The 22,463-nt window shown below is 36.2% G+C and overlaps 2 long non-coding RNA genes across 2 annotated transcripts in view; one reads left to right on the top strand and one right to left on the bottom strand.

The window, feature by feature from the left end:
* The window catches only part of LOC138188698 (uncharacterized), a 118,959-nt gene extending 109,456 nt beyond the window's left edge, over nt 1–9,503 (top strand). Inside the window, exon 4 of the long non-coding RNA XR_011175621.1 lies at nt 9,489–9,503. This is a non-coding gene — a long non-coding RNA (uncharacterized LOC138188698). The remainder of the gene's footprint in view (nt 1–9,488) is intronic.
* A 6,017-nt stretch (nt 9,504–15,520) lies between these two features.
* On the bottom strand, nt 15,521–18,864 carry LOC138188699 (uncharacterized). Its single transcript, XR_011175622.1, has 3 exons — nt 18,465–18,864; nt 16,111–16,206; nt 15,521–15,715 (listed from the first exon to the last, which is right to left on the bottom strand). It is a non-coding gene; the product is annotated as an uncharacterized LOC138188699 (long non-coding RNA).
* Between the last annotated feature and the right edge of the window lie 3,599 nt (nt 18,865–22,463).

The following is a 22,463-nucleotide window of genomic DNA, read 5'->3' as shown; positions in this document are numbered from 1 at the left end:
TGTACTGTAACGATATTCGATGTGTCGCTCCTCTAGATACTCATACTTTTAATAACACCACCCTACTACTGAAACTGTATAATGTCATACATGAATGATTCGATTAACATTTTTATCTCCAGAACCAAGCAAAAAATAGATTTAAACATTTTAATCTTAATGACATTTTTATTGCATATTACATTTACAATGAATGCGAAAATATTTGAATTGTAAATTCCATTTCATATTACGAACTACCTATTCTGCTGAGATTAAATAACACACAATCAGTGTGAAACGTATTCATGCAATGCTTTAACAAAAATTAAAATTATGGTACAACATCGTTTAGTAAGAAATTCTTAGGAAATGGAAAATGTATACATATTCTTACAAGTCTCCAAAATAATTTTCAGAAAAAAATTCGATACATTTTCTTGTTGTGAAAATATTAATAAGTACCTAGCTTATGATAAAAATCTACATTCTTGCAGTTAGCACTTCCTAGGTTAAAACGTGTATGAAGACTTGACCGAGCAGGCGGCCCCAAACGACCTAGAAACCGTCGAGAAGGACGCGTGGGACCAGTGGCGATCCCAACTGATCAACGAGGGAGGCAAACATCGAGGCGCGGAGGCGGTCCTCCCAACCTGGGAGACATGGAGAAGCAGCCGCGGTCTCCCGCTCACCAACAGGATGACGCAGGTGCTCACTGGACACGGCGTGTTCGGCGACTATCTGAGAGAAAAATCGGACGGGAGACGACGGACATTTGTCACCACTGCAGAAAGGGCAGGAACACATCGCAGCACACGCTGGAGTTTTGTCCGGCGTGGGAACTGCCCCGCTACACTCTGCGGTACGCCATAGGAGAAAGATTGACCCCTTCAGCGATTGTAGAAGCGATGTTGAGAGGGTCACTGGAATACGAGGCCGTCCGCCTCTTCTGCGAGCGAGTTATGCTCGCGAAGGAGCGAGCAGAAAGGGTGAGAAAGAAAGGAGAGAGAGAAGGAGGATCGCAGTCAGGCGACCTAGAGCCGCTCCATCGCAGTCCCAACGGACCACGACTAGAAGAAGCGATAGCCCTAGGGACAATGCCCCCCCCCCCTGACGCCAAATTCAATAGTCAGGAATTATTAGGACTGGTTCGAACAAGAGGACGCGGGAAGGTTCCTGGAACACTCCTGTCATACGCGTACGATGGTCATCGTGGAGTTTTAGTCGGTAGGAGTCCGACACTACTCTGCTGTTACGCGATTATTAGAACAGCGGATGTCCATGAGGATTTCTCCACGTACAAAAAAAAAAGGTTAAAACGTGTATAAATATTTTTAAAAATTATCTGCATCAATGAGTAAAAATATGGATTTGAAAGACAATTTCATCCTGATACAAGATAACTATCCAAAACACAGTAATACACGATACACAATGCTATAAAATACAATGCTAATATATGAGCCTTAATTCTGTAGCATGTTTAGAAACACCTGAAAACAGTTCCGCAATATGTGCTTTATTGAAAACATATGACTACCTGAAACGAAAAATATTGATTCACCATATATCATCATATAATCATTTAAAGAATATATCCTTAAAAAAATGGAAAAATATTTTACGTAAAGTACTTATCAATTTGATAATTCAATGCCACGATAATTGCAAAACATAATGGTATCAAAACGAAGCTTCACTAACAAGAAAAGGTTCCGAATAGGCAGACTCTGATTTTAATAAATCTTGAGACTTGAAGAACAGCGCGAAATATAAAAACTCGTATTCTTTTTTAGTTGCGGTAAATTAAATTTATGAGCTGTAACCATCCTCCAAAGTTCAACCCTTAAAGGACTATCTCGGATACAGTTAAAAACAGAGAAATATTTGTGAGTAAGAATTTCAACGTATTGAACGAAAATGCGACAGTTAATAAGAAATTTTCAAAATTGTTTAAAGAAATCACTGAGCAATGTCTATCTGAAAAATTACGGCATCAATGCATATGACAAAAAAAAGTTGCATTTTTTGTCACGTATGCTACTATGTATTATGCATATATATGGTTTCCTCATTACTTAATGTAAATATCCTATATATATTCTGCAATTTTATTTTCTTTTATTACGACGCCCGACATTAACGTATCTTAACACATAAATCTACGATTGTAGTAGCCACTATTGCTATCGTTCGAGAATTTATTGAAACTAATAAGCATTATGACTTTATTATATTTCATAAATTACATGCAGTTTTTATTTTATTCTGAGCAAAGTCCAGTGGTGTCGAATATGGAGAACGAGATGCTCCATGAGGAGCGGGTCTGCATTCTGTTCGCAATAATACAAACGTTTCATTCAAAACTTGTCGAACTGGTTGACTATGATATGAATCGTGAACAATCGCGTATGAAATAGATAGAGTTTGCTTTAACTTTGTACTGCTTTAAATTTTCTACGAAGTCGTAAACATAAAAATCGCAAATATAATGCACATGCCATCGTTGCTGGCACATAATTCCATTCTTGAGAAAAGGCGATAATTAATCTGTTCTTTTTTAGGAATGCTCAGCCGATTTGACCTTTGATACGGATTTAAACGTCCCAGTATTAAGTTCTTGCTCACCAAGTTCACATAGTCACTGTAAATCGTATCGTTGGTTAACCTTTTCTCTACATGTAAAAGTCTTCCGTTATCCCTGTATTCTGATATACATACAATTTTCTGCTGCTTCATCGATAGTAGGATATTTCTCTTAGTAAAAGTAAATGTCAATATGAACTTTAACATTTTTCCCTCAGAGAAGGGGTCATTTGCGACGCATGATTCTTTTGAGAACCTTGTTCCTCGTGATTTTTTACAAATCTTCACCGATCCGAAAGAGTAAAATTACGATACGACAGATTCTTTTTACACTTATTCTGCACACCCTGAACAATATACATAAGTATTGAATATTACGGGATGTGTTGCACAGTTTCGTAATTTATTAATAAATTTTAAGAATGACAAACCTGAGCGAGCGCAGCATTGAATGCGCTAGTAGAGCGTGGAAAATGGTAAGCTGACGGAAAGCCAGCAGCAAGAGGGCGAAAGGCGGGCAGAAGCGGAATTTTATTTAATCACTCTGTTATATCGTACGACTAACAGAAAAAAATAACAGGAAAAAGCGTCAACATACACACGAATCATATTAATATCCCAATGCATTCGCTGAACGTTAGCTTGCACATGGTCGGCCACCTTACGGCGCGGTGGTCAGAAAATGAAGCATAGTCTCATTCCTATTTAATAATCACAAACCTAATTACGGATACACGCTCGCTCTAACATCAACAATATATTATTTTATTCAAGATCACAGTCATTGCACCGTCCTCTTAAATTATTTTTCTTGTCATACATACGTCTTGACAAAATGATTACAAAAATCATTTTCAAATCCGTGAAATTCATCCACCTTTTCCTGAAACGAATAACATGGAACTGTAGAACAGCTACATCCTCTCTGATATCGATGACTTTTGAACATATTGTCGGGAATATGACTCTAAACAACCATTTCCTATACATGTAACTGTTGGACGGCTATAGTTTCTGAGATATTCGGAAGAAATTATCGATGCCAGTTCAATGAATTCTACCAATGTGTAATGTATATAATTATACACAACTGTGCATCCGCCACAGCGTACGCGCTATTATTTGTCGCCCGTCCATCTTTTGTTTATAGTATATACCGGGTGTTCAATGTAAAGCAACTTAAGGGCAGATTCTTGAAGCTAGAAGAAGACGAAAATCAAGGAGAAAAAAATTGCGCTTTCGGTTTTATTTTTGAATTATTGACAATTAAAAATCGGCCGAAATATCACTGTGCGCGAGTAAATCCTTACACGAACGAAAGTAGGTCAGCTCATGTGGGGTACACGGTGATCATCAAATCAAACGATAGATGGACAGCAGTTTACCTTGTACTACAAACTATGACATTCGTAAAGTTTTTTAAGAAAAATCATCGATTATGCTTACTCATTGAAATCCATAACAGCATATCGTAAACCGCTTTATGATATTTTCGAATAGAGAGGATTAGTGTCTCCTCTAATCCTTTGTCTCGATAAATAATTAATAAACAAAGGCACATATAGACAATGCTTGTACAAAGTTCACACAGGTTGGAAAATCGCACACGTACCGCGAGTGTGCAGACTATTTACAAAAAAATCGTAATGAAAATAGCAATGTCCAGAGAAAAACGTCACGTGCATTAAGTATACTTGAGCTGCTACTGAATATGGTTGTACGTTGTTTTACATAAACAACAAATGATTCCCATACAAATTACTGTACATTCTACATTATAATATTCAAATACATATACATGAAATAACAAATGAAAAAACACGAGAAAAACAACAAAAAAGTTATTTAAACATATACTCGAAGGATTAGTTAAGGTATCGTTTTATGCTCTAATGTGTAACATATGCCGAACATTTTGTTGACGAAATGACACTATCCTTGCAAGGAAGTTCTAAGCAATTTTAAACACATCTGGTGAGTAGCCCATTCTTATTCTCTATACACGTACCCAACCGTGCTTTTAGAAAGAACACCTCAAATATCACATATCAATTTTCTGTGAGCAGTCTGTGTTCGGGATTTTGGGAGACCCACAGTTTGCGATACAGACACCACAATTGCTTTTTTTGGGAAAGTCCGAAGTTCCCACCTCCCAAATTGTAAACACGGAGATGCGCACCTCATTAAGAAGCTAATTAACACCCTAAGTGTTCGATGGAATGCTCTAAACTAACCGCTGGTATCATTCAGCAACACCAAAGAAGATTGGAAGGAATAATTTCCCACCTCACAAAAACCATGGTGAGTAGGAAAACCCTAACACAGAGAGCTAGTATATGAGGAACAGGCGAGGTTTCTTCAGGGAATCTTAAACAAGTCTTCGAACAGTCTCCAGCATACTCAGCATACAGTCATACTCTGTAACATTACTCTGCATCTTTAATCTATCTCCACCTTGAGCATTAAGAGCGTTCAATGTTCGCGAAATGAACCGATCAATTGCAACCTGACTGATCGCCACCCAGTTGATAACGCGCATCAGTCTGCAAACTCGAGGAACGTGTGCGATTTTTCTACGGTGTGCGTACTTTGTACAGGCATTTCTTATATGTGTTTTTGTTTACTAATTATTTATCGAGGTAAAGGATTAGAAGAAACATTAATCGACTCTACTCGGAAATTCCATAGAGCGGTTTCCGACATGCCGTTACAAATTTCAATGAGTAAATGGGTTTAATCTATAATCGATGATTTTTCTTAGAAATAGAATACTGCTGATCGTTTTTTATTAATATCCCGAGAACCAATAAACACCCGAAGCCGAAATTTTCCATTTGCTCACCGCCTTCCCGCAAGTTTCATGTTAATCGGCCACTTTTGCTTTTCGAAACAATATCCATTACGATTAATAATTCTTTATGAAATATAAAGTTTCAAATTCTTCCAATTGAAACGTTTAAGGTTGATTGTGTTGTTGAAAACATTAGAATACGGAAATTATTCCAAATAGTTTACATATTAATTTACTCGTTTCGAAATAATCGATAGGAAGTCAAACGCGAAACTTGACGAGGTTCCGGTGAAGATATGCCATGAATTAGGCTGGTTATTTTTACGCAGGAAACGACGTTTGAGTTTAATCAGTTGCTTGTCAATATTTCTCATTTGACAAACTGTGGTATTTATTACTCTGTGTGTGTTATTTTCCAATATTGTATGTATCAGTGTCTGCGCAGTACAATGATAATAAGTTCAATTTGCCATGATGGAAGAATCGATTCTAATGTCTACATTCATATGGGAAATTCTAGTAACATCTTAATAACATTTTATTCGGAAAGTTATACAAAATTTATCATGTAAGATATTGGTAGCGCTGATTGGTATCCATACAATTTCTTTCAAATTTGGACAATATGGTATTTAATATATTATCTATACATTTTTTAATTTTCGTAAAGACTACCATTACCGAAAAGAATATATTCGTCTTCAAAGTTGGAAGTTTTAAAATGTAATCAATGTTAATCAAAAGTGACTTTTTGATTAATTACGCTACAATCTTTCTTGTTAAAAGACTGACATATTTAAAGAAATTTCAGCTGCGACCTCGCCGTTTTCGAACAATAGTGTGGCGGCACTCGACAACAAATACCGTCACTCGACACTAACTACAATCGGACAATGGAAGCGCAGTGGTTAGCGCCTTAGGTTACGAACGTTCGGGACCCGGGTTCTTCGAATCCCGGCTCCCGTAGTCCGATTTTTCCTCCACGCATCTAAATTAGAAGAAAAATAGCAGTACCCCAGCAGCGACATCTACGGCCAGCAGCTACAAGTATCACGAACAACACTTATACCACCTCAATAGTAGCGAGAAATATGTAATGTGGCCAACTTCAGCGTTTAAAATGCCGTGTATATTATAATGCGATGTCGTTACTCTGTCCATTTCGGAATTGTTTGTTGACATGCGCGTATAAAATGTGCGGAAAGATAAGACATTTTATGGCTTCTTCAAGTCCTAGCCCGTTTTATTTTTGACCGTTGTGCTATAAATGCCGTAATTAATAATCAAGCTTGTTAGTTAGATACATTATACATAATTCTATTTCTTTTCTAATATGTGATTATTTATTAAAAGTGAAAAAATCATAAATAAAAAATGCGCTGAACAATGCTGCAATGCACGTATAATGTTGCGAACTACTTGTAATAATTAGGAAATAATACTCGCATTGAAAATCTATGCTCGTCTGTACAAGCTCATTTTCTTGGAATCTTCAATAAAGGAATGAACTATTTAAAATATATAAGTAGACACTTGTCATGAATGTATTTTCGCTTCTTGTGTATTGAAAAGTTAAACCATCTTAGTGTCTTGATTTATCATTTTGATGACAAATAAAAAGTTCTTGCCTATAGCCTTATCTAATCTAAAAGGTTTACAAGTGGATGCTAAGATGTACAGGATAAAGAAAAGTTAAGTGCTGGGACCACCATAGTGTTATTAGTATTAGTATAGCCTCTGTGTGGTGGAGATTAATATAAAAATGTTGTCGAAAATTTAACCTTGACCTTGAAATTCCAGATCAAAAGGTCATATTTTTCTGCTTACATCATATTCTACTTATCGCAGGGATCAATTTTATTAATCACAACTCAACCATTCTCCTGCAAAATGATGTTGAAGTTTCCTGTACAGGTCAACACAAGGTGAGAGTGATTTTTTGATTGTGAATCTAAAGAAGAAATTGTAAATGGTGTTTTGTTTTATAATGGGAGAAAAATTGAACCAACATACCAGAAAAAAACTGTATCCACTGCCGATGATTACAAATGATGGAAAACATGGTTCCACGCCACTAGAGAAGATATTTCTTTCTCTATGAAGATACAGTGGTCCCTTAATCTACGGGGCACTTCTTTTACGCGAGTCCCTGTTTTACGCGGTAAATTATAACAAAATTTTAGCGGAAGTTTTTTAGCGCGATCTTTTCTTACGCGACCAGTAGCGTCAATGCTGTATGAGATGAAGATGAAAGTGCATTACGTTGTGCTAGTCATCATATGCGTACATATTTTTTCTTTTATGCTGACAGATTTTATTTACGTGATGTTCATTCGTGTAAAACGAATTCACGTGGAACGAATACTCCGCGTAAATTGAGGAACAGATGTAATTATATTGTAAGCGTTTTGCAAGTTTATAAATCATTCATGTATAATGCATGATATAAATCATATCATAAGTGGAAATAGATCAACTACTGAGATGTAATATAAGCATAATCTATTAAATAATTACAACTTGCCTAGTTAATATTATACGTCAATAATAAAACTAAAATATGGCATAATACATTAAGTTCAATGTTAATATTTCAAGGAAACAAATAATGATTATTAAATATGTTGTATAACTTATCATGAAAAACATATTCTTGTAAATACATCGCTCGACTTTAGTTTCCGAAATATAAGAAATACAGAGAAACAAGGACTGAGAGTCGTAACGTTAGGCAAATATTAATCAAAAACCCGCGATAAGCTGAGATCTTTAACACAAAAATCAAACTTTCTTATTTTTGATGTATGATCGATGAAACCTTTACCAATATGCCGCTTACATTTTTGCCATTAAAACAACACCAAACATATATATTTTTTGAAGCATATTAGCTTACTTAATAAATGATAATTAACTACATATCAATAAGTAACTATAATTCAAATTACATCATGTTTAGTCTCGTATTAATCAGAAACGTCACACAAATACTTTAGTAAGAGTCTCATTTTTAAAAAGTCAACAATTAAAAAGTTTTGATTTTGAATTAGTACTTAGGTACATTGTGACAATCAGTGTCTAACATTGGAGCATGTTACACTACTCGATCGCGTTGGGATGTCGAGTTTCCCGTGCTTCATAGAGCTAGACCCCTCCTTCGGAATGCAGTTAATGACACTGCAATTATCAAATGTTTCCTGCATTTACAATAAATTACTGCTACTAATGCTATATTGAATCCTGCCTATACTTGCAAGTTCATGGCATCGTTTGCGTCGGCATAGTGCAACCGCTTATCTGCTGTTTCTATAAACACATCGCGACCGCCGGAAAACTATCTGTATAACAAGTTAATTCGTCGATAAGGTACTTCAAAAAGATAGACTAGAAATACGTTTTAAAGGGAAATGATTGCAGTTAGGAATAAGAGGCTATCAAATGTGGATTGAATCAAAATTCGTGGAGAAATATTTCGTTTGAATACGCAAAGCTCATGTCACGTAGGGGGCACAAGAAATCACCGGTGATCTGCTCGCGTCTTAGTTCGAACGTTTCACAAGTAAGATAGAAAATTTGAACTTCAGATATGGTAGTAAAATTTACTGTACGAATCCAACAGAGCGATGGTTCAGAGTCTTATAACAAAAAAAGTGCTGAATGCTGATTTGGGGGAGGGGGGGGGAGGTCTTATACTAAGGTTTGGTTCCTCTGGAGGCGTTATCGTTAGGTGTATATCAGACCCGACTATTCTGTTACTATCTGGTTACTGTTTCAATGACTGTGGCATGCAGGATGGTCTGTCTACGCTGTTACTGTTTCTGAGAGTGTGACTCTCACAGGGGTTGACACCCGCTATTTCAATCTACATAAGCCCAAACCTTGTTATAAGAAAATGAAAATATTTATTATCTGTATTGGATATGGATTACTTTTTTCCAATTCGACTGTCTTAGTGAACAAAATGATATTAATGTCAAGTGATAGCCAACTTCCTCACGACAGGCGGATTGATCAGTATTTTTTATTTTACTTTTGAGTACCATTTAATAGCGGCTGTCGACACATGTCAGATCTATGCGTCTAAAAGATCCCTTTTTCATTTTCAAAGTAGTTTCAGGTTAGTAAAAAAAAGAAATAAATATTGAAATGTTTGTGAGCTATATTGTTTGCAGGCTGTCGCGATGTGCTTTTAGAAGCTATAGTTAAGTGGACGTACCATGCAAACACGTGCGTCGCCATGGCATGCATATATGGGCAAGATTAAATGTGGTAGTACCAACAATCTTTTGCAAATATCTTGGAATCTAAGGCCGAACGACGGTTATGTGTATAGGAACAAGTTCAAAATGTTGAATTTTACAATAAATTTAGATTTCACCAAAACCGGAGGTACAGCCTCGTTTATGAATAATTACAGAATATCGTTGTATCCAGACAATTTTTCTAATTAATTTGTGTAAGCAACACCATACGACGTTCTTCAGCATCAGAAATATATTCACAACCAGGGAACGATTTCCATACATTGCTTTACTACATTACAAGGGACTGTAGTGAAAAAGCTCTCTCTGTGAATAGCAACAGAGATCTGAAGACCACTTTTGAAATTATTCAATAGATGTTAGCCTCTGACTTAAATAGACAAAAACTATCTACAGCCGCTAATCTTTTTTCCAAGACGATAGCTGAAGATGCACAGTAATGCGGCAAACAAGTGTTTTTAATACAAGATGATTACGATGTTACATCAAAATTCATGAAGTTAATAACCTAGTGACTCGATATTTTTAATACCAAATTTCTAACGGATTTACAGACAGTTCCGTTATGAGTGAAAAAAAATTTAAGCAGTGATTCTTGCAACCAAAATAAAATGAAAATCCTGAACAAGAAGATTACGTATTCGGCTTTATTTTTTAGTTGTAGACAATTAAACATCGGCCGAAATATCCCCGTGCGGGGGTAACTCTCCTTACAGGAACGAAAGTAGATTAGCCTAATAAACAGAGTGCAGAGCGATTCCAAATCGAACGATACATGGGTAGTGGCTTACATCGTACAAGTCGGTAACACCAGAGGATATGCGCCCACGAGGGTGCACAGTTACAAGTGTTACGTCGGGCGACACTCTACCTAGGCCAGGCCACACACTGCGGACAAGATGGGAACCAGATGTCCGCTCATCCTTACTGCGTACCCTCAATAGTCTTAAGGACCCATCATAAATCTCAGGAATTTGCTAGCTAACGTCCTTCGTAACGTAATCGTAAACGTAAACCGTAATAGTAACGAGAAATTACGACTCCCGTTGACGTGCTTTCTCGCGATCGCGTCTCTCCGCGAATGGTCAAAAAAAACAACAACATTGGAAAGAATAGATTCTTACCCCATGAAAACCATGGTAAGAAGGGAAACCACGGGACGGAGAGTTAATATATAAGGACCAGGCGAAGCTTCTTCAAGGAACCTTAAAATAGCCTTCATCCGAGCGTCATACTCTTCGTGTTATATTATATAGTGCAAATAAATTAATTACACATAACACTACTCGTCATCTTTAATCTACCACCATCTTGAGCGTAAATAGCGTTCATAGCGGGATATCAACCAATCAGTTGCAACCTTACTGATTGTCACCTAGTAGTTGAGAATCCTAACACAGACCGTGCACTGGGATATTTGGACCGATTTCTCACTGTCAATAATTAAAGAAGATAGCCGAACACACTGTATATGAACCGACGCGTGGTAGGACACTTTCGATAGAGTAACTTGAAAGTAATGACTAATGAAACACGGGAAAGATTAATAACGGCACTATCACAGAATAAAAATTAGGACCGTATTACATAATATTTAATGAATTGGATCATCAACGATTTCCGCTTTCGTGTTATCAGCACTGTTGTTTTTCGGCAAAGAGTGGGGGAATTCCTCGTAAATGATTATTTTCGATTACTTTCACTGGATGGAAATAGTATAATCGCACACAAGTGGAATATATGTGCTCCTTATACAGATACAGCTTTCATATTATTCGGATATCGATGAAGAAGGCGGTTCGTTTAACAAACGATAGCAACTTCCTTTCCCTTGTTTCACCAATAAATAAATCTGATTTCTAGCATATCGCTGTATTTAGTTTTATTTTGATCAGAAAAATTTCACAAGTACGTTAGTGAAAATTTAATTTTAAAGAATTTTAAACAGTAATCAAATTTCACTGTTGCATTAGTATTGCCTCATATATATTTGAGTTCGGATCAGATTGCATTACTCGACCGTCCAATGCCTTGATGCATCAAGGGGAAAGGGCATTCAATGGCGTACACTTTCAAGTAACGCCAATTATGGCGTTGCCCGCATTCTTCCAGCTCTTTAAAATAAATACATACAGCGTCTACAATTCCTTTCTCTAATCATTTATTAAGTAAATAAATCATATACAGGAAATCTGCAATAATTACAACAAATTCGTGACTCTATTCCTAATCCCAGTGACAATAAAGAGCTAAACGTGGCAAACGTAGAAAAGAACAGTGCGAGTGAAAGAGGATGAGAAAGAGGGACTGAGAGTTGAAGTGTTTGGCAGCATATAAAATATGAAACCTAGTAATAAGCTGAGACCTTCTTCAGCTGAAAAATCAAATTTTCTTACTTTTAATTTGTAATGAATAGAACCTTCACCAACAGTTCGTTAGATGTTTCCAATTAAAATGACAAAAAGCACGATACAATTCGTAGCATATCTGCTAATGCTAAAAGTAGTTTAATGAACATTGGTAAGTAAATATAACTGAAATTACACCGTGTTTGGTCTCATTTTAATCCAAAATATTTTACAAATACGTTGGTGGAAGTTTAATCTAGAAGAAATTTAATAGAAACATACGTTATCTCGGTAATATCCGACATTCGGTCATGTTACACTAACTAGAAAAATTTACCGAACATCCAGCTGGACAAATTGTAAAATACAAATTAAATAATAATAAAAAAAAATGTTACACTATTCGACCTCTGTGGTGGAAACGACGATTATGTAAACATGAAAAGTAGATTTTTTTCCTTACTGGAGATCTCCTTTCTTCTTTCATTTCTGGATTCATGCATGATTCACGTTCAGAACATATCAATGATATGCTATATATGTATAAACGTTAAACATAAGCAAAAGAAGAAATAAGTAACTAACTAACTAAAGCGAAAAGATAGGAAAAGCGCAACATCTTCGAAAAAGCTGAATTTCATGTTGAATTTTTACGTCCGACGAGGACTGAGAAAATGTTTCATTGGACAGCGTATTTCCAATTTTCTTTGTTACCTTTATTCACAAAGAACTTAAATTACAAGATCAATATGATAACGACTGAAACACCGCAGTAAAAATTAAATATTATTATGGATCCAACATTGGTTCTTATTTTAGAACATTTGCTGATTATAATTTTCGTCGTTTTATCGTAATATTCGTCGTTTCGTATTTTTATCTAGAGGTGAATTTAAACTGTTTCGCACTGAAGGAGAATTGTCTATAATTCCTTTACGGAGAAAAAGAAGGATGAAAGCAGGGGTATTTACACCATATCGATGCGACACTTTCGCGGAATTAGTCAATAGCCACTTTGCGTTTCGATAATTTTTGCGTTCACGCGTCATTCGAGTAAGGGTCTCGCCGATCTTCGTGATAAGAGAAACGAAATGTTAGAGGTTCTGCGTAACACCAAGCTTCTGGTTGATCAGTGAGGGGACCTTGTCATGTTTATTGCTACACGTAAACTCGATCGGCACACTCGCACGAGCCGCGAGATCTCACTAGGCGCGTACTGCGCGTATCTCACTTACCCCACCATTGAAACTTCCACACGACTTCTGCGCATGCTCACGAAATGTCGAAAGTGCTGAGTTTATGTTAGCTATCGAGGCGACGACATTTAGGATACCGCCGAACGGGACGATCGCGGTGCATGTATCAAACTGGTATAAACATTGTTTATATGCGCTATTATGTATTAATTGCTTATGGTGGCAATGGACTAGAGGAAACATTGATCCTCTCTACTCGAAAATTTAATGGGGCGATTTTCGGGTTGCTGTTATGGATTTTAATGAATAAGCAGATTTAACGTCTAACCTATGATTTTTTTACAAGGTTGGTTTATGTTTTCGAATGCCATAATCTTTTTCTCTACGACTTGTACGAGGTAAGCTGCTGATCTACATTCGTTCGTGTAAAAAACAAAGCCCAATTCTTTTATTCTCGATTTTCATCTTGATTTAGTTTTAAGAATCTACATCGAAACTTACCTGCGGTATCACAAGAATATCGATAAATTTGTGGTGTTTCAAGTACAGTACTTGTTGGTATCGATTAGAAAAGAATGAATATCGATAACTGATACTTTTGCCTTTCATATTAATCGATATCAGATTGAAATTAGCAGATCGATGTCGATAACATCGATACCGTATCGGTCACATCACTAGATACGTGATTATAGAAATATCAACTCGTCGTCTGAATACGCACTCATAATATACATTTATAAATATATTAAATATTTATCAGTGCTTTTTCGTCCAATGTTGAGCCCGAGTCATCAATAAGATCTTAATGTGAATTGAATTCAAGGGTGATCAATCTATATCATTCTCTAATAACTCTTTTCAATAAAATTATGCACCAATATATAACAAGAATGAAATACGCTTAAATATAAAATACAAATTTAGGCAATTAGGCACAAAAGCGGCTGCGCCTCCAATTTTGATGGAATTTAACTATGATGTAAAAAACATCATCCAGAACAACATTATATTATAAACATTATACCATTACCCGACTTTAGTTTCCGAGATATTTGCAAGAATCTGTTGCTAATACTACATTGAATCTTATCTATACATGCACGTCCATGGCAACGTATGCGTCAGCGTGGTGCGATCGCTTATCCACTGTTACTATAAACACATCAAAGCTGCCGGAAAACGATCTGTATAACGGATGAACTCCTGGAAAAGCGAAAAGGTTTGACAAAATACGGGACGACGGCAATGCTAGTGAATGTCGACGGCTAATAGCCTCACGCGTTCTGCGGTTCAATTATACTGAGCGACAAGTGAGACACTCGGCAACACTGAGTACCATTGCGGTCATCGCGTGTTTCGTCAAACTTTTTCACATTTACATTGAAAACAAAACATGATTTTCTGGCTTTATTGATGTTTTCCTTAGCAAAAATGTTTGTTCTATCGCGTGCTAGTGTTAGATTTCTTGTAGACCTTTAATTTTTGAAATAAGTTGGAAAATCTAAGCAAAAAATGGACGCGTTCTAAGCGTCCTTCTCGATTTAATCATTATCTACACATATTTAAATGTTTATAATATAATAACGGTACACATCATTTTATTCAGGGCCCACAGTATTTTTTATTCAAAACGCAATTCGAAAGCTGCTAGTGTAAAAAAACAAAACATTCGCGAAGTTGCGAATTTGAATTTTTCTTACACTTTTTCTCAAAATTGAGTTTTTCAAAAGCTGTGCGTTCTAGCACAAATTGGTTGGCCAATTTGTATTTAGCTCAAAAGTGTGTACATGAATCACTTGTTGAAGGTTGCAAAACTAAATGCGTGTTCAAGAGTGTAATCCGTATTGAATGCAGATTAGTTTTTTAATTAGGCCGTTATTAGAGTCTGATGGTAGTCAGCCTCTTCACGGTGCGAGGACTGGATTGCTCAGTATTACTACTTTTCTAGAATAGAGTTCGGCTTTGTATAGTTTTTGACAACCGCCAATATGTGTAAGACTCGTGCGTTTAAAAGATTTTCTTTACATTTTCCAGCTAGTTTCGGGTTAGTAAAAAAAGAAAAAAAAAAAGCGAAGTCAGTATTAAATAGGTCGCCCGTTATAGAGATAGTTTGCAGGTCGCAGCTATATGCTTATACACACACAGCAACAGTAGATGAGTGGACTCACCATGCTGATCAGTACTTATAGCGTCTCCAAGTGAATAACCTACTAATTTAGGATTGAATTCCTACATGTAGGAAGATCGGGCTATGAAAGATTTCAGTATTCGCATTAATGACGATAACACAAATCATATGCGTAAACAATGCAGATGTAAGAAATGAACAAACTTTAAGAAAATATTCTAATAAGGGAGAGTCAGGTACTGAAGTCAAGATCCTTGACCGCCGATACTGCCTACTATGCCTCTACTTTCAATGTTCACCTCGAACGTAAGTCGAAGTAACTCCAGCGCCGATTGTCAAGAAATCACCCATTGCGGCAATGACATCTATGTCTCCTGGTTTTTAATGGTGAACCGACTCGGGAACTTTCGAAGACCAGCCGGCTAAACAAATTAAAGTAAAGACATTAGAATACATATGAACTTCAAAAGATAAGCATCAATTACACTATTCTTAAACTACAGCGGGGTGAGGGCTTGTAATGTTACATATGTATCTTCAAAAATGATATTAATAGGACCAGACTATGAATGAACTAGAAGCCACATTGACATTCTTGTAGCCACTACAAATTATGAAGAACAGCGTTCTTCACTGTAATTTCCTGCCACAGAAATTTACCGATTGTCCCTAGGATAAATTGCAAAAATTATTGTAAATAAAAGAAACCTGTAATTAAAATTGAATAATGATTTTAAAGAATAAATACGACGATATAATATTTACAAGTGATATCATAAAGTATTTGACAACAATAATCAAAAATTTGGTTAAGTACCTGTTACGTTGCAAGGAAAAGGGACGTTTATTGGATCTTCCGTTTGAAAGTTATTTTTATTCCGTAATTCAGACATTCGATCCTCATTTATTGTGCCTACAAAATAGTCATTTTAAAACAATTTACAAAACTACTTCATCTGTGATGTAAAGTTGCACGGGATATGTCAAAATTCCGATCAAGTAATTACAACGAAAGATTTCAAAATTTTACAAACGTTATCGAATTCGTTCTTAATTTTAGATATACAGATGTATAATCTTGATACTTTTATCTTATAGTAATAATAGGATTGTTCTCAGTTCTCAAATTTAACATCCGTATCTTAATTGTCTAGAATTTTCAACATTTATGCTATAAAGTAAACGCGTTCAGTGGCGCGTTCAGTATCTACTCCTCCCCCGGCAACCCGTCATTAACCTAATCAAAACTCAATTTCCATCTAAAATCACAATCAGGTTCGAGCCTCTTATACTCGTATAACAAGACTGACCAGTATTTAAAGAAGAAATGAAAATGGTATACGGACATCTTTTGATTTCACATTTACCTAAAACAGCTCGTCACTTTTAATACACTTGAGGACTGCTGTTTAGTTTCGTTATAAATTTCGATATAAGTACTGTTTACAAAATTCCTCATCATAAGAATCAGAAGAGGGTGCCACAGAATTCATAGCGTATGTTACTTGAAAATATGATCTCTACAATATTTATATGTCAAAAGAAGAATGATCCGAGTTGTGCAAGCTTTTGTCCACTTTTACCGAAAAAAAATTTCGTCAACTTATCATTCTATCACGAACATATATATGTCGGAGATGAAAGGACATCGGAGCCTTCCCTTTGGAACTTCGGGAAAATAACTTAACACCGTAATCTAGATTCTATTATAGGCGTAATTAAACAATTGTCGTCATTCGATCCGATTGTATTTGTTCGAGATTTGTGATAATGAGCTTGGGCTCGAGGCGACAACCAGTCGCCGAACGTAGCCGCGGTCACGGGATGGACGCTTTGTCTAACAAAGGTATGGAGTAATTCTATAGCTCTCCTTAAAAGAAATATTTGTGACGGCACGCGACAGTAAACATTCCAACTGTTTCTGTCCCGTGGCTCGCCACACGCAGACCTTATTCTTCGAGTAAGATGATTGCCAGATGTCGATGCGTCTTCGCAGTACATGTTCGGCTAGCCAGAGGGCTCGTTATAAATCTTAAGATTTAGTTGGCTAAAGACCTTCAGACAGACAAACAACCTTTGTCCCAGCTACGGGAAGATAGGAAAGACCTATTTTTCAACGAACGGCGTCTCCCACTAGCAACTTTCCCTCGAGGGCGGCTAGCATCTTTTCTAACCACCGATATGGAGATTGACCAATTAGCAGCAACGCCAATTTCCCTCACTTCTAAAGAAGGCTATCCTCGACGAATCCAAGGATCTCGTGTCCTTAGACACACCCCATCATAGTTCTCCTCTGCAGCATCATTGCGACGGAAAGTCATTCTCTCGTAAGGCCGTATTAGCGAGTTACTTAGCTCGGTAGATATTCCATGTTTTAACAAAGAGTCCGACTTAGATTTTGTGAGCACGTTCATCTATCATCCTGTCGACCGCGGATTCGTTATTGAACCTAGGATCATTGTCATTAGTTTCTCGAGTATCTAATTACCACGGTTACTCGGCCAATCCTATAATAATCGTACTTGCACTAGTCAATGTCTTCTCTATTGCATAACGACACTGTGTAATCCAAACGAAGATTCGTTTCACGCCTCTAACTCTAAATTCCAACCTTCTCCGACATATATGTAGTATCGGGAAAAGGGCCTAATAAACATCGAGTTAACCAAGAACAATGTCGCGAGAGCCGAGGCGCCGTCGGGTCCATAAATGTGTCATCGGTCTTTTCAAGTGCATAATTTCGTAGAAAAGGCCTACGTGACCCTGGCCATGAGCGTCTGCGGAACACGCGTGTGGTGGGCCTAGGAAAAGACAAAGGGATGCTAGAACGGCCAGAATGCGAGTGGAGAAGTGCAATCTGAGTTGAGAGGTCACGGAGTGTGAATCGGGAAGTCAAGGCGTGTGTGATAATGATACGTACGACGATATTGTAATCGGTTTTTGTTACTGATTATTGCTTATTAAACTACACTAAACTCTAATTAAATCATCATTACTTGCCCTTACTCTAAGATCCATAAGTTACTACATATATATTCACAATGAAACATTAGTCTATGAAAAATAAGATTCACAATATTTCAATTTTCCTCCAGAAATCATCTCTGTAACCAAAAGAAAACGAAATTATTGTATAAAGACGTAACACGAAATAAACTAAAATAGACATACCGTTGGATTGCGTTAATGAATTACGATATTCACGATAGATGGAAGTAAGATTCAACGTATCCAAGGCAGTCCTTCGCGACACGGTCAGCACGCATAATTCTAAGACAAGGCACAGATATAGCTTCTTCATCGTAAGTTTTCTTACACAATCAAATGGTCACATTTAAGTTTCCACGGTGATTTTTTATTTTTGTTGATTATAAAGACAAAAAGATATAATTTTTTGCGATGACTGTTAACTGCTACGCGTATTATCGAGGGCCTCGATAGCACCGCATCCAGTTTTAACCGCTGCTAGTTGGCGATCGTTACGAACACTATTCGTACTCGTAAAAGATTTGAAACAGTTATGATACATGATCATAATGTGAGACAAGATATATGTATTAATTCAGATACTTCGCTCTCTATCATGTTTCTTGCATATGTATTTGCATTTACGTTGTCAACAAGGTCAAGAAAATTTATGAATACGGATAAATAAAGCCTGAGCAATATGATTTACATATTGTAGAATGTGTATATACTGCCGTTATTTCTTATTGTACTTTAAACATATTATAGAAATTGTATAACGAAAAAAGATCTGAAAAAATATTGTTCCCAAGAAAAATGTTATTTTCCTTGGCTCTCATACGTTAAATATCATAAATTCAAGTTAAAATACCTACTAAATTAATATAGTTTTCGATAAAAATAGATTAATACTTTTTTGCAGAGAATGACGAAGTAGATTAACGTATTAAACAGCATATGATTTCATTTGGGGACACAAAACTGACTTATGCATTTTCTCTACGTCCTATTACCACATTTTTTAGTCCTTCAAAATATTTAAGTGAAACGTGAAAATATTTAAATGAACGGAACACTCATTACAGATTTAATACGGAAGATTTTAGTTTCTATTTCGTTACTGGTTACTACTCATATGCTTACTCGTTGATTGCCTCGCCGAAAAAGATGAAATCACATAATCTTTTTTTAACGTAACTTATTTTCTAACAGGGAAACGTCAACATTAGCTAATTTATAATAGAAAAAATATAATTTTATGTTTCGCTAATGGAAAGTGTATTCTATTTGAAGTTTATTGAAGTTGACATTCCTGATTTTCAAATTTTCAAATTTCAGTCCTGTTTCAGCGTTACTGCGTCAACGATGTGTAACAAATTGTTTTTCTAAGAGGTCTAGTTCTTCCTTTTACCGAGTTTTCTGTGTTTAAATAATCCAGCTATGTTTGCAGAATGAAAAATAATCGAATTTTTCAGTTTGGTATGTAACTTTGAAATATCCATAAACATTGATTAAAACTGACACGTTTATGTATATAATGATAGCAATCTGTCGTAATAAAATAGTATATATGTTTATAACTTAGTTAACAATAAATGATGTTCACTGAATTAATATCTAATAATTCACAATGTTTATTTATCCATGACTCACAACATGTATTACGAATTATAATACTTGAATTTACATTCACTCTCTTCAATCGAATTTCGTGCTCGAAGAGGGGAAAGCAATAGCTCCAGCTTTTGTAATATTAAACTTATTTAATTGTATAATTCGGTTGACAGTAACATAGTTGGCACGAATAACGTAATGTCATATCGAAGTTATTGAATTTATATCAAGTGCCGGTGATGCATCAATCAAAGATATTATTCTGTCCTTTTACCATCGTAGTAGCTCTAATGGCAACATTCGCATCATCATCGACAGTCAATAACGAAATCATAAATTCAAGAAATATAATGTTTGTTCGATTGTTAAATATAATTTTTCCTCGCAATTAGTCGCCTCCCGATCACGTTAATATAATACAGTCAATATAACAATATAAAAAGTCCTTAACAGTTTACTTGCTTAAATTTTTATCAGTGTAGAATGCAAATGTGAAAGGGGTTAAGAAAATAGAGGAGCAAAGGGTCATAAGAGCTTCCGTCACCCTGTTATCGATTAATGTTTAAGTCTCATTAGAAGGTAAGTAAACGTACGAAGACGCGTATTTGGTTTCCATGTAGAACGTCATAAAAAACTTCCTGTTTGCGTCGATACGTTACCGAGCGTGTTACACACTGGCCTAATTGTCTCACAAAACTTCCTCTCATTTATTCTGGTAATTGTTATGCATGATCTTATAATAATAAGATTTTTAGATACTTTCTCTGTCGCTGTGTGTAGAAACAACGATTAATGGATATATACCTTTTTCTGAAGATAAACCAGAAGCACATATATCAACAATCCTCATTGCTGTTGTATATATTGGTTTTGTTTCATTTGGAATTGTTTCCTCGTTATTAAACTACGTAAAACATAATAATATAATAGATACTATAGAAACAAATATAATATTATCTAATATTTTCACAAAGTCAATAACACAAACATGGGACACATTGGGATATTGCAAGATATCGCAAGACGTCGTAGAAAATGTACGATATCGCTCAAGATATGGTGTAAAACATCACGTAATACATTACACAAAATTTGATCCTTATATTTAATACATTCATGATGTACTTAATCAGCCAGTAAATATTTATCCACAGAAGTGTTATTTAATAAGGTTTTGGGTTTATAAAATAACGATTCACTTAGATTCGTTTTCTCCAATATATTTCAGTCTAACAATTCAGTCTCATAACACGTCTTACCACACAGGAATCTCCAAGTCAATAGAACAACGTGGTCGACTTCTAAGACAAAAGAGCGTCGTTAGAAGTCGTACCAACTTAGCTTGTAGCAACCAGCGATCATACCAACTTAACATTTCTCAACAAGAAGCAGGTTTCTGTTTATCTTCTTGCTCTTTTATAGCTCTCTTTATTGTTTTTCTTGCTCTCTTCACTGAGCGTAATTTGTCTTTATGAGTTATTCATAGGTTGCGTTGCGATTTTCTAAGGCTGAAGTACGTGCAAGTGTAAAATTCTATATTATATTATATTCTATTTATAACTTTGTAGAAGTCTTCAGCTTTAATTATAATTCAAATCGCTGCTATATTGAATAAATAACGTTGCATGTAACACAAAAAAGGTAAGTTCAGGTGATCGCCAGAATGTAGTACGGGAAAAGACATTGCATGTTCTGCCTATTCTGTACTTTGTTTGTTTTGTCAGAGACCAAGTTTCCTCTCTGCTACTACAATCGAAACTTGATATGCGCCATCTATGAGTTACCGTTAGAACTAGAGTTAGGTATAAGCGATTACACAGAGGGAGGTTCGTATCATCAATCACTACGGGGTATGGTATTACGTGAAAGGTAATCATTTACGTACAATAGCACTATTCGCATATAACAAATATTACAAATATAATTATTACTAAAATTTACTTATGCACGGAGTTTTCCTATGGGCTTTAAATCTCTACAATTACGGACACAGTATTACTCTAAATCAAACGTCAAATTAGCATACCATTCGTGATGAGCTAAAAATTTATGTCTGTTTAATAAGTCAATAGAAGGAATAAGGTATCATAAAAGTCATTGCATCCACAAAGAGTCTACAGCTCTACTTTTTGCCGAAAATAGCATCTTCGTAATCTAATTTTGTTGCGTCGGGCAACACTCTACCTAAGCCAGGCCACACACCGCGGGCAAGATGGCAGCCAGATGTCTTCGGATCCTTACTGCGTACCCTCAATAGCCTCAAGTACCTTCCATAAATCTCGGGAATTTCCTAGTCGAGGTCCTTCAAACCGAACAGATACTCTTTCGCTGAATTGTTCCCTAAAGTTTAATGTCCACCACAGGTTGACACGGGAAAGTGGCCTTTTCTCACGTATGAGGCCTCCCACTAGCGACTCTATCTCGAGGGCGGTTAGCATCCTTCCTCACCCACCCCCATAGCAAATAACCAATTAACAACGAAGCCTATTTCCCTCACTCTCTTAGCCAAAATCATCACCAACAAATCCGGTGGTCCCGTGCGCTAGACACACCCATCCTTAGCTTTCCCCCGCCACAGCATCAACACCG

Source organism: Bombus flavifrons, chromosome 17 (genome assembly GCF_040668555.2).
Source record: "Bombus flavifrons isolate JBK064 chromosome 17, iyBomFlav1_principal, whole genome shotgun sequence".
Taxonomy (NCBI): Eukaryota; Metazoa; Arthropoda; class Insecta; order Hymenoptera; family Apidae; genus Bombus; species Bombus flavifrons.
Note: the sequence above shows the minus strand (reverse complement) of the source record. Positions and strands in the feature narration are given on the sequence as shown.